The sequence below is a fragment of the Pinus tabuliformis genome, chromosome 9 (assembly GCF_031772625.1).
Source record: "Pinus tabuliformis cultivar Carrire ecotype Pingquan chromosome 9, CPIR1, whole genome shotgun sequence".
Classification (NCBI taxonomy): Eukaryota; Viridiplantae; Streptophyta; class Pinopsida; order Pinales; family Pinaceae; genus Pinus; species Pinus tabuliformis.
This window is the reverse complement of record NC_142307.1, coordinates 1561414044-1561428122: the sequence shown is the minus strand read 5'-3', so window position 1 is coordinate 1561428122 and position 14079 is coordinate 1561414044. Positions and strand designations below refer to the sequence as shown.

Sequence of the window (14079 nt, the reverse complement as noted above, 5' to 3'; positions counted from 1 at the left end):
TCAAGAATCCCCAAGCCACTCTATCATAGGATTTGAGTAGGTCCACTTCTAGAACTAAATCTTCTAGGTTTTTAACTTTTACTGAATGTAGACATTCTTGTACAACTTCCACAACATCCAAAATTTGATGATTCTCTAGAAAACCAAATTGTTCCTTTGTCATGCACTCAACTAGCTTACTTTTGATTCAATTAGCAATCACTTTGGCAATGATTTTTTAGACTAGATTACAAAAAGAAATTTGGTCTAAAATCATTGAAACATGGGGAATTAGAGAATTTAGGTACTAGTACAATAAAATTTGTATTGAGGGCACCAGATAGTTTCCCAAGAAATTTAGTGTCCTCCAAAACAACCAACAATTATGAACCTAATAAAATGGGAACAATAAACAAAATATTACCATGCCCCCCGCGTAAGGATGACACATACAAATTAAGAAATGGTCCAAATATTTTGGCTCGGTTATCCCCACCTTCCATTCAATACCCTTGGTAAATGAAGCAAAGAATAATGTGGTAGGTTTCAATAGGAAGTGAGTAATAGCCATGGAAACTCTACTAGATTTTAGGGCTTCCATTTGTGGGTTCATCCTGGAGGAATATGGGTTTTGTGTTGGCAGTAACATTTCTATGTAATGTTTTTCAAAATTTTCTTTTGGACGGCATTCAATGGTGGATAGGGATGCTCATACATGAGAATAAAAGGTTTGGGCCCGAGCTAGTTTTTTTCGGGTCAGATGATGACCTCAAAAATATGGACTATTCTAATTTGGTTTGTGGCTCTCGAGGTATTGGTATTGGAAGCAGGTCCTTACTTTCTCCATGTAAATTTTCGGTTCATGAGCTGGAAACTACTCTCATTACATAATTAACGTGTTGATAAAGGTAGGGTCAGCTGGGGCATTATCTTCAACATAAAAACTAGTGGCTTCCTCTCCTGATAAATCTTTGGACATTTCCCTGAAGAGGCTTTACTCTCTGTGACAGAAGAAGAGAGGGTTCATAGCTCGTGAGCACAAAGCACAAAAGACATATTCATCAATGAAAAAGAAGCTCTCATTAATGTTGGGGAAGGATGTCAGTATGGATAGGGTGGAGAGATTTTTTTATGCTCTTGACTTGCAAGAAATTCCAGAATACCAAATATGTGAAGAAATACAACCCAGAACACAGAACAAAATGAGAAAAACAACAAGTATTTTATTATTCAGAGATGAAAGCAATGTTCACTTGCCTCTTCGAGGGGACAACCTCCAACAGAGCAGAGCTCGATTACAAAATAAGACTTGATATCCCTCAATGGGGAGTCTCTATCCTTTATATAGGATTCATACATACAATACCATGGGTCATTACCATGGTTCTCTCAATACCATCTATCTAATACCATGGCCTGTTTTCAACTAACTATAGTCCCTTTCTTAATTGTGGGTCAACCACTTAAAATTATTAATACGGGCTTAATTGACTCTTTAACTAACTATAGCTATGAATTGACCCTCTTACATAAATAAAGGGGTTAGGGTTGGACCTGTTAGCTCTGCTACATGTTTGAGCATTTTTGAGGGTCAATGACAGTTTAGCAGTATTGTTGATGCTTGAAGGGCTTCGCGGCAGTCTTTCCCCTTCTGCTCCTGCAGGTTTCCCTATACCCTCTTAACCTCTCGTTCTCTGTTTTCCTCCTGAAACTTCTTCGTTCCTTGCCTTATCCATATTCCTCTGTTTAATCTCTCTTTACCCCAACGCCTCTGTTAATTTGTTTTAATACTGCAAAACCCCGCCGTAATCCCTTCTTTTCCCAGCACCCGGTCTTTTTATATAAAACCTGTTGAACCCCCCGTATTAACCTATTTTTGTTTTAACCCCCAGGCGCAAGGTTTAAGTCCATCCGACCATATTCATATAACCCGCGCCATAGCCCTTCTTGTCGCTTTTAATCTGAGCCGTTGATCGTATCTGCCGCGATCTAACGGTCATCGTTCTTTTTCCCATGCATTAAACATCGTGCGCCTTCCGCATCATCCAACCATCCATCGGAGATCCGACGGCAGTCGCACCGTCTCCTACTGCAACCTGCCCGCTTGTTAATGCGTGGGGAGAGTGGTTTCCTGCCGGTCGCGGAAGCCACGCGATGCCTTTTTGTTGGATCGCGCCCCGCTATACGGATACCGCCGAGCCCTGGAAGGTGGTGCGGGGAATACTGCCCGCCTCCCAAAATCGCTCATCTCGTACGTCTCCTCGCCGACTATCTATTGCGCATCTTCCCCGTGCGATGGTTGTCCAATTATCCCCGCTTATGATCCGACGGCTCTCACTCTCCCGTTCCCGTTGACCTCTGATACCCCGCGTAATTCGCTCTCCGCCGTTGATTTTTATAATCCAACGGCTGAGATTCATTTCAGTCATTCAAGTCTGTTTCCACCATTTTGTTCTCGCCCGTAACCTGTCTTGAGCTCCCAAAGGAGAAAGAAAATGATCAGCTACCTGTACCTGCATAGTTAAAGCCTCAACAACTGCATTTAAAGAAAAACATGGCTGAGGACAAACAGAATGGCCTCAAGCAGTGAGGAGCATTTATCAGGCATGGGATTTCATCCATTATTCACTGCACCTGTTCAGGAAGGACTGCAGAGCACCAGAAATATTAAATTCATCCATTAAAGCTCTGAGAATTGTAGCAAAGGCCCATTTCTAATTGTAAATGTGGTTGGTAGTTATTTATTGACTCCTCCACGCTTAGTAGTAGAGATATTTTGAAACCAACCTCTATATATACCAAGAAACAAGATGTAATCAGTTGATGAGTGTTTATCTGTTGCAAGCTTCAACTCATGGAGACTGTAACTGCTTTGTAACCTGCAGCTTCTGGTCTACATTTCCAGCTAATACAAGCTTCTTTTGCTGTTAATTGCCCACTTTCCACTTCTTCTTCTTGTTCAAGGCTGTGCCTATTTTGCAGTTGTTCATGTGTTGTTAATGTTTAACATTAGAGGGGCTATCATCCCACCTCTGTGTTATGATTTATCATGTATCGTTGAATTTGCTTGCAGGTTTCTGTTGTTTTAATGCCAGAGAGCTGTCATCCTGTCTGTGTATTAGAAAACAGATTTACAGACCTTTTAACTGATTGCAGCTGGCCATCACAGGGTCATGTGCATCTACTGGTGTGATTAGTATTCTCCATCATCACATTATCTCTAAAACTATGAGTAATTGGTGGTTAAAAGCCTTGTAGCCTGGAGGTGCTCACCCATGTCTAGGGTCAATCATAGTAGAAGTGGTTATCTAGCTTGAATATGCAGCATTTCTTTCATTCATCCACCTATTTTTCCAACACTTTGTTGAGTTTGTAATGTTCCTGAGCATCACTGATATACAACCTAGGTGAGTTTCTTGGGGTGATAACATTAATTGGCGTCGTTGCCGGGGAGAGGAGAATTGAAGCTCAACTTCCCTGGGAGAACGACACAGCTTCAAGCTTTGATGATAGACAAGGTTTGAACACATATTTTGGTTGTAATCATCTATCTGGCGACTCCACTGGAGGAAGACCATATTTTGGCGACTCCACATTGCAGTTCTGGTGCAGTTGGTGAGGCATGCTCGAAGAAATATTCAGAAACCATCAGCTGAACCAGTGCCTGATCCTGAGAAGATCATTCAACACAAGAAAGTATCACAGAAAGGAGCATCAGGATCAGGTAAGCCTTAAAAATTCCATGTTTCTCTGTTAGTGAATGTCACCTTCAGAGATTCATACAGCTCCTTAGACATTCATTTCCTTTTGGACCTCAGAAGAAAGAAGCTTTCCATGTTGTCCATCATATTCCTCTGTCTCCATTATCCTTTTCACTGATTCATTTCTCTCAATCCACCAGTATCCTTTTTGTATACCTTAGTCATGGCAGGCCAGCAAGCCCTTACAAAGATAGAATGAATAGTTGCTGCTAGGTATGCACCTTTAGTCTTGCCTACCCCTTTGAATGCCATGCCCGCAAGAGATTATCAAGAGTTTATGCCTAAGTTTACTGGTTTAGAAGAACTATCAGCTGAAGAGCACCTTGAGTCCTTTTATAGCTTATGCTGATAACTTGGATATCAATGAATAGGATGTCTGGATGAGGGTTTTTGTTCAAATCCTAGATGGGGAAGCTAGAAAATGGTTCAGAAATTTATCCCCTAGGTTTATTGCAGACATTGATGCTCTAGATGATGTATTTTTAAAGCACTGGGGAAATAACAAAGATCTGCTCTTTTATCATGAAGAATTTGGGAACTTGCAGAGAGAAGATGGTGAGCTGCTGTCTGATTTCAATATCAGATTCAATCATTTCTATAGCAAAATGCCAGCTGAAGTAAAACCCACCCCTACTTCTGCCATGCTTACTTATGTCATGCCTTTGATTCTCAATTCTGCCTGCTGTTAAGAGAAAGAAAATGTGCTTCTTTGGTTGAGATGCAAGCTGCAGCCTTTGAAGTAGAAGCAAATATTATTGTTGCAGAAAGACTCGAAGGTGATGCTGAAAGGAGAAGACAGGGAGGTGAATCCTCTTCATCCTATGATTATGAAATAGATGAATTAGCTAGGATGATTGAGTTTTTGACCTCTGAAGTTTCCAAACTAGAAGTTGAGCAGTATTCTGAAGAGGAGGAGGTCCATGTTTTGGAAGGTGCTCCTTTCCTAACATGGGCTGCTTATGAAGAAGCATTATCAAGAGGTACTGCTCACCAATTTGTTGTAGCTGCAGAACAACAAGTTGACCAGCAGGGGCAGCCAGCAGCAGATCCCTTCCTCCAAGAATCTGAGCTTGAGGCCAGCACATCTTTGCATGGCTATGCAAATCTGCAAATTAGCCAGCCTACTATCATTCCCAGTCCAGTGATTAAAAAGGGAGAGGATAGCTCTCCATCATCTTTTGCTTCTCTGTCTGCTCAAGTGAAATTCCCTCATAGTTGCCCCTTGAACACTGAGGCAGAACATAATTCAATGATTAAGGCTGAAGCTGATCATCTCAGTCTTGATATCTTGAAACCTGCTCAGATGGCTTCCACACAGAATGAAAGGGCAGCTTTACAGATGACAGAGGAAGAAAATGCACAGTCATGGGACTCCTCCTTGGATGAGGATTGTTCAAAGAAAGATTCAGGAGCAGATGTTGTTTCTGTGTCCCCTGCACAAAATTCAATGGTGCATCTTTCATATTAGTTGTGCTAACCATAGATGACACAAATAAGTACACAGCAACACTGATTATTCAACAGGTGTACAGAAGCTCACATAAAGAATATCCAAGGAAGAAAATATACAGAAGGGAATTGAAATTTGATCCATATCTGCCTGTGAAGCTCAAATGTCCTAAACTATTTGAGGTGGAGGATCAAATAAATCCTGTCCTGCTGATCTATGATGAACCGGCTGACAGGCAACAATTTTGGTGGCCCAGCAAATGGGCAATTTTTGAAGTTTAAGTTTTCAGGCTTTAATGATTGTAATCAAGTTCTTTTACAGTTTCCTATTGTATGCTTAGTTGACTCCATGCCCAATGGATACTAGGCAAGTGTTTTTATAGCTGTTTTTGCATGAAGGCATTGGTCTGCAGGTTCTTGAGACCTCACAGGGAGGATCTCATCCCCAGAAGGAGCCAATGTTAGCTCTGCTACATGTTTGAGCATTTTTGAGGGTCAATGACAGTTTAGCAGTATTGTTGATGCTTGAAGGGCTTCACGGCAGTCTTTCCCCTTCTGCTCCTGCAGGTTTCCCTATACCCTCTTAACCTCTCGTTCTCTGTTTTCCTCTTGAAACTTCTTTGTTCCTTGCCTTATCCATATTCCTCTGTTTAATCTCTCTTTACCCCAGCACCTCTATTAATTTGTTTTAATACTGCAAAACCCCATCGTAATCCCTTCTTTTCCCAGCACCCGGTCTTTTTATATAAAACCTGTTGAACACCCCATATTAACCTATTTTTGTTTTAACCCTCAGGTGCAAGGTTTAAGTCCATCTGACCATATTCATATAACCCGTGCCATAGCCCTTCTTGTCGCTTTTAATCTGAGCCGTTGATCGTATCTGCCGCGATCTAACGGTCATCGTTCTTTTGCCCGCGCATTAAACATCGCGCGCCTTCCGCATCATCCAACCGTCCATCGGAGATCCGACGACAGTCGCACCGTCTCCCGCCGCAACCTGCCCGCTTGTTAATGCGCGGGGAGAGTGGTTTCCCGCCGGTCGCGGAAGCCACGCGGCGCCTTTTTGTTGGATCATGCCCCGCTATACGGATACCGCCGAGCCCTGGAAGGCAGTGCGGGGAATACCGCCCACCTCCCAAAACCACTCATCTCGTACGTCTCCCCGCCGACTATCTGTTGCGCATCTTCCCCGTGCGATGGTCGTCCGATTATCCCCGCTTATGATCCGACGGCTCTCGCTCTCCCGTTCCCATTGACCTCCGATACCCCGCGTAATTCGATCTTCGCCGTTGATTTGTATAATCCAACAGCTGAGATTCATTTTTCTCATTCAAGTCTGTTTCCACCATTCTGTTCTCGCCCGTAACCTGTCTTGAGCTCCCAAAGGAGAAAGAAAATGATTAGCTACCTGTACCTGCATAGTTAAAGCCTCAACAACTGCATTTAAAGAAGAACATGGCTGAGGATAAACAAAACGGCCTCGAGCAGTGAGGAGCATTTATCAAACATGGGATTTCATCCATTATTCACTACACCTGTTCAGGAAGGACTGCAGAGCACCAGAAAGATTAAATTCATCCATTAAAGCTCTGAGAATTACAGCAAAGGCCCATTTCTAATTGTAAATGTGGTTGGTGGTTATTTATTGACTCCTCCACGCTTAGTAGCAGAGATATTTTGAAACCAACCTCTATAGATACCAAGAAACAAGATGCAATCAGTTGATGAGTGTTTATCTGTTGCAAGCTTGAACTTCTAGAGACTGTAACCGCTTTGTAACCTGCAGCTTCTGGTCTACATTTCCAGCTAATACAAGCTTCTTTTGTTGTTAATTGCTCGCTTTCCACTTCTTCTTCTTGTTCCAGGCTGTGCCTATTTTGCAGATGTTCATGTGTTGTTAATGTTTAGCATTAGAGGGGCTGTCATCCCACCTCTGTGTTAGGATTTGTCATGTATCATTGAATTTTCTTGTAGGTTTCTGTTGTTTTAATGCCAGAGAGCTGCCATCTTGTCTGTGTATTAGAAAACAGATTTACAGACCTTTTAACTGATTGCAGCTAGCCATCACATGGTCCTGTGCATCTGCTGGTGTGATTAGTATTCTCCATCATCACATTGTCTCTAAAACTGTGAGTAATTGGTGGTTAAAAGCCTTGTAGCCTGGGGGTGCTCACCCATGTCTAGGGTCAATCATATTAGAAGTGGTTATCTAGCTTGAATATGCAACATTTCTTTCATTCATCCACCTATTTTTCCAACACTTTGTTGAGTTTGTAATGTTCCAGAGCATCACTGATATACAACCTAGGTGAGTTTCTAGAGGTAGCCATTGTACCCATTGATATTTGTTTTCTGAAGTGAAGCACCTTAGGTATGTTTCCAAACATTTGTTGACTGCTTCAGTTTGACCATCAGTTTGGGGATGATAGGAATTACTTAGTTGGAGCTGGGTGCCTTGTAGCTTGAAAATTTCTTGCCAAAAGTTACTGTTAAAAGTCAGGTCACGATCAGACACAATGGAAGTGGGCATGCCATGCAGTTTGAAGATCTGGCCCATGAAAGCTTGAGCCACCAAAGTGGGGGTAAATGGGTGGGGTAGAGTGCAAAAATGAGCATATTTAGAGAGTTTGTCCACAACCACCATGATCACTGACTTGTTGCCTGACTTCGGAAGACCAGTAATAAAATCCATAGAAACATCCGTCCAGATTGAAGCAAGGATGGGCAATGGTTGTAAGGTGCCTAGTGACTTGATTGTTTCTCCTTTGTGGCATTGACACACATCACATTTAGCTACAAAAGTAAGAATGTCAGTTTTCATGCTTGTCCAAAAGAAAGAACGACGAGTGCGAGCATAAGTCTTCTCAAAGCCTACATGGCCTACAGTGGGAGATGAGTGAAACTTTGCCAAAATGCGCATTTTGAGGGTGGATGTCGGTGATATAACTACTCTATACTTGTAGCGAAGAATCTCATCCTTCCAAGAGTAGCCAACTTAGGAATTAGGATCTGCTCTCAAGTTATTAATGAGTTGGGAGAGAGAGGAATGTGAAAACCATTCCTTGTGGGCTTCTTCAATCAATCTGGTATGGGAAGAGAGATTGATAGCAAGGTGCTTTCATCCTCAAATTGGCGTGATAAAGCATCCGCTACTACATTTTCACGCCCTTTATTGTAAATTAGCTCATAATCATATCCCAACATTTTGGCCAGCCATTTATTTTGCTGGGGCGAAGATAGACATTGCTCCAAAAAAATTTGAGGCTTTGATGGTCTGTGCGGATTTGGAAACGCCACCCCAATAAGTATGGTGGCTAGGTATCTACTGCATGTAAGATGTCCATCATCTACTTCTCATAGTTAGATTGTCCCAGATGTTTCCCACACAATTGTTGGCTGGTGAAAGCCAAGGTTCTACTTTCCTACATTAGGATAGCACCAATACCAATACCTGAAGTATCACATTCAATCAAAAAAGCTTTGGTGAAGTCGGGTAGTGCCAATATTGGAGTGGAACACATGGCCTGTCTAAGAACCATAAACACCTATTGTGCTGCATCAATCCAGAGGAATAAATTTTTCTTGAGAAGGTTAGTGAGGGGTCTTGCAATGCAGCCATAATTGCATACAAATTTGCGATAGTAGTCGGTGAGACCCAAGAATCCCCTCAGACTCTTCAAGGTTTTTGGTTGGGGCCAATCTTGCATTGCCTGTATCTTTTTAGGATCCACCCTAACACCTTCATGACTCACAATGTGGCCCAAGTACTTGACTTCTTCCATGCCAAAAGAACACTTGGACAATTTGAAAAATAATTTATGATTCCGAAGAAATTTCAAGAGCAGGTCTACATGCTCAAGATGTTTTTCCCAAGTGAGGTTGAGATGAGAATGTCATCAAAGAAAACGAGGACAAATTTTTAGAGATATGGTTTCAGCAGGTGATTCATGAGGCTTTGAAAAGTGGATGGAGCATTACAGAGACCAAATGGCATGACCAAGAATTTCATAATAGCCTTCATGAGTTCATAAAGCAGTTTTGGGAATGTCTACTTCTCTCATGCATATTTGGTGATAGTCAAAGCGAAGATCTGGCTTAGTAAAGAATTGAGCACCATGTAATTCATCCAACAGATCATCAACAACTGGGATATGGAATTTATCTTTGACCGTGAGCTTGTTGAGGGCCCTGAAGTCTAGACACATGTGCCATTCCCCATCTTTCTTGAGCACCATGACCACTGGTGATGAATAAGGACTGTGCTAGGACGAATGACACCAGCTTCAAGGAGTTACTTGATGATTTTTTCAATTTCATTCTTTTGCGTGAAAGGATATCGATATGGCCACACATTCAGCAGTTCTACCCCTAGGACCAAACTGATGCTATGATCATGTTCCCCTATAGAGGGTGGAATCTCTTTAGGTTTGTTAATACCTGTTGGTGTCAATTCAAGACCTGTTTCATATCAGGATGAATAGGAAGAGTCATGGGCTCAATGGCCTGGATGACATTAAACTGGGCCATAACTCCATGATGGCCCTTTTTCAACAACTTTTCCATACGATGCGTGCTGATGATAAAAGGAGCACATGCCTGGAGTCCACAGAGGGTATTCATGTGGTCATTCTTCTTAAAGCTCATATATAACTCTTAGAAATCCATGGTGATTGGGCCTAGTGTGCGAAGCCATTCAACACCCAAGACAGTGTCACAACCACCCATGTTAATCGCAAACATGTGGGTCTTTAGGTGGTAGTCTCCCATATGAAGTTTGATATTTTCGCAACGGCCCTCACATTTCATTGCCCCCCAATCAACGATTTGGATCTAGAAATTAGAGACTACCCTGACAAAACAATGAAGAGCTTCGGTGACTTGCTGATGGATAAAGTTATGAGTGCTGCCACTATCAATCAGTACTACTACATGGTGATGTTTAATAAAGCCTCTAATTTTGAGAGTTTGGGGCACAAAAATGCTCGCCAAAGCATGTAGCAAGATAACTAGTTCCTCTAGCGTAGCTGGGAGTTCATTATCTTGTTGGGTTTCCTCAACTTCGTCCTTTGGTACCTCAAGGGGTGGGGCTTCCTCAGATGAGCTATGATCAGTAACATCAATTTGAAAGAATTTGGGTTCCTTGCATTTATGCCTGGGGAAGTATTTCTCATCACAGTAGTAGCACAATCCTTGTTTTCGTCTTTCAACCATTTCTGCTAGAGACACCTTTTGAACCTTAAGTGTTTGGGTAGGGCCCTGAGCCTGGGTGGGGTGTCCCTTGGCTATGAAATTTGGACGAGGAGACTGGGAAGCTAAAGCATGTTCCACTTCGATAGCCTTGTTGCAAGTGTCTATCCAGGTAGGTGGGTGGTGCATCCTGATATGTGCTTGGATGGCTTCTTTGAGACCACTTATAAAACATTCCAAGTATAATTCATATCCTAGACCTTCCATGCAGATGGCCAATGTCTCAAAGGCTGCAATGTATTCTTTTATTGTGCCTGTTTGTCGAAGCTTAGTAAGACGACCCAAAAAATTAGAGTCTCTATCAAAGCGGTCACAAAGAGATTTTGAGAACACCTGCCAAGTTATGTTTCCGAGATAGCATTTCCGATGCCACTACCACCATTTTCATCTCTCCTGGTCCAAGTAAAGGGATCCCACACGTATTTTAGTTTCATCATCTCGGATAACATTCAGAAGGAAATATTGTTCCATTTGTGATACCCATACTGTCAAATTAGAGCCATCAAATTTATACATGTCCAGCGTGAGTTGCCGAGGATGGGAATGTTGGTGATTTACATGGAAGTGAATATGATGGCTAGATTCTCCTTCAAGGTCTTCATTAAGACCATGTGCCTCCAGACGCAACCCTGACTTGCTCACTTGGAAAATTTCCATGAATTCCCTCATCTGGGCTGCTAGTTCCTTGAAAGAATCCAACTATTTTTCAAGGCGCTCAATCTTCTCATTGGCCATGGCTTGAGCTCTAGTTTCTACCATACATAGATCTTGGACACTTGTCGTCACTTTGAAAAAAAGTTGGGACCTTCCGAAAATTGAAGCCGACAAGTGAATGGTACCACTACGATTAGCTCGTCATCCTGATTCTTATGGGCTAAGTCTCTTATAAGCATCCCAAGAAGGCCCAAACTCGTTTTTTTTTTTACTCCCCGCTTATCAATATTGCAGTGGCCAAATTCCAAAAAACTTGATCCTTCCCAATGTCCTACGAGAATCGCCCCAGGCTATAGGAGCCAGAAGCCTCACTACGCAAATGGTCAAATCTGCCTACGAAACCCCCAACTGTTGAATGTGAATTGGATTGTGGCGGCGACAGAATCCCAACTGCTAGATCTGAATGGTATTGTGGCAGTAGAACCTCAACTGGTGGATCTAATTGTTGCAGCGGCGATAGAACCCTAATTGCTAGATCTGATCTGGAAAATAAGATAATGGGCGATCTTCCGAGAGTCGAGGGAACTATGGTCTAAAAGGAGTGTCAGGTGCTATAGATTGCAATATACATAAGGGTCCAACAATAGTACTCGACCCAATCTTTCAGGGCACTAACTAAGGAGGATCAATCGTACCCTTAGCCATACTACCCGACTACCTATCATACATATGAGTAATCTCCCTGAGTGTTGTTCTCGGTGTACTGTAGCATCAAGACGACCGATGGTTTATCTAGGGCTAGGTTTTAGGTGAGCCTAGGGGGCTTTTGTTATACCTAGAGGGTACGTGGAAGGCAGTCCATGCATGGTTCTGTCTAATGCGCTACTACTTGAAGGGGTACTCACAGGGGATACAAGGGAGTCCAAGAAACGTGACCACCTCTTGTATTTCCCGCATGCATGCCTCCCCAAATCCACAAGTTTATGAGCTCAATGACAGATCTCATGGTTTAAAGACGTTAGAACACATCTCTAGCCTAAAAAAAAAAAATCTACCGAAAATGGAGGTACCACCAACCTTGGAAAGCACTCTGATACCACTTGTTATGCGCTTGACCTATGAGAAATTCTAGAATACCAAATATGCGAAGAAATACAACCCAAAACATAGAACAAAATGAGAAAAACAACAGGTATTTTATTATTCAGAGATGAAAGCAATTCTCACTTGCCTCTTCGATGGGGAAACCTCCAACATAGTAGAGCTCGATTACAAAATAAGACTCGATATCCCTCAATGGGGAGTCTCTATCCTTTATATAGGATTCATACATACAATATCATGCGTCGTTACGATGGTTCTCTCAATACCATCTATCTAATACCATGGCCTGTTTGCAACTAACTATGGTCCCTTTCTTAATTGCGGGTCAACCACTTACAATTATTAATATGGGCTTTGTTGACTCTTTAACTAACTATAACTATGACTCGACCCTATTATATAAATAAAGGGTTTAGGGTTGGACCCTAACAGGTTTTCCTCTAGGGCTCTCATAAGCTAGATCAATTTCAAGTTTATGAATTAGGTAGAATGGTAGAATAGATTTGTGTGCATTGGAAACCCATTATAGGTTATAGCCTTAGGGTTAACCAGTTGGTAAACCATTGGTTATGCTTCCAATCCCTAGATATATGGAAGACTTCGAAAAGATCATGTCTAAGCCTTGGATTCTTGATCATGGCTCTCCCATTTTGTGAAAAAGGCACCCTAACTTTAATCCTCTAAAGGAAGAGATATTGTTGTGTCACTTATGGCTCTTGCTTCTTTGGTTCCCTCTAGAACTAAGGTCTTGGTAAGATTTTTTGGATATCACTAATAAGGTGACTAAATTTTTGTATTTCGATGTGTTAGGTCCCTATAATACCAGTGATTCCCCCATTACTATTGTCGTGTATCGCTTATTGTTATTGTTGTGCCCCTATTGTTCCCATATTGTTATTATTATGCCCCATAGAATCCCACTATTGTTATTTTTGTGCCTTTATATTATTATTGTTAGGTCGGCTTTGGTTATATTGTGAACCCTTAGACTCCTATATATAGAAAGGAGGTTTTTTCATTTGAATCATCTAAGAATTGTTCATTTGTGTAATGTAAAGGAGGTTTCCCCCTCGAAGAGGCTTATTTCTAAGGCGTTGATCTATATTTTCTATCTTTTTGTGAGCTGGTTTCATAACATTTGGTATCAGAGCTTTGGATTCTAGGGTTTCGCTGCTCCAAACAGGTCATCGTGGCATTTTTGTTATAACTTTTTTTCTACAAAGTTTCAGAAGCTAAAAAAAAAAATCATTTGAGATGGAATCGGTCTGAACCTCGGGCCTGAATTTTAGATCTTGTCTCGCTATATTTTCGGAGATATAATCTGAGGAAGTTAAGGTTTTTGCAGACCCCCGAATTACATTTCAAATAGGTGACCTTGGGAAAATAATCATAACTTTCGCTCTGAGCATCAGATTGAATTTTTGTAAGAAGTTACAGAAATAGGATAAACTGTAGTTTTTTTGGTATCATTTTCAGAACCTAAGGTTGAAACAGTGACCCGCGGCACGTCGTACAAGTTCGCTCTACTGAACCAGTCTATACTCAGGTCATCATGGGAGATTTAGCATAACTCTTCATTAGAGAATCCAATCTTGATCAGACTTGTGGGGTTAGAAATATTATTCAGAGGATTACTGCAGGAAGAAATTTCAGACCTTGGAGATCCAAAATTACAGAGATACATCAAATTCAATATCAAGCTCCTATAAAGTGAAAAAAAGTGTGTAGTTTTTTTTTAAATTTTTGCATAAGCTTGGTTTGAAAAATTATTTTGAAGGAATTCAAAGGGCAGAGTGAAGCATTATTATTGGTAATTGATGCCCTAAAGAAAGAAAATGGAAACACCTAGTAAGCAACCTGAAATCTCTTGCATGACTCATGA

The 14079-nt window shown here is 41.6% G+C and overlaps 2 pseudogenes; one reads left to right on the top strand and one right to left on the bottom strand.

Moving 5' to 3' along the window:
• LOC149154577 (galactinol synthase 4-like) overlaps window positions 1-14079 on the bottom strand; it is a 78014-nt pseudogene that overhangs the window by 27228 nt on the left and 36707 nt on the right.
• On the top strand, window positions 363-457 carry LOC149154578 (U6 spliceosomal RNA; annotated as a pseudogene).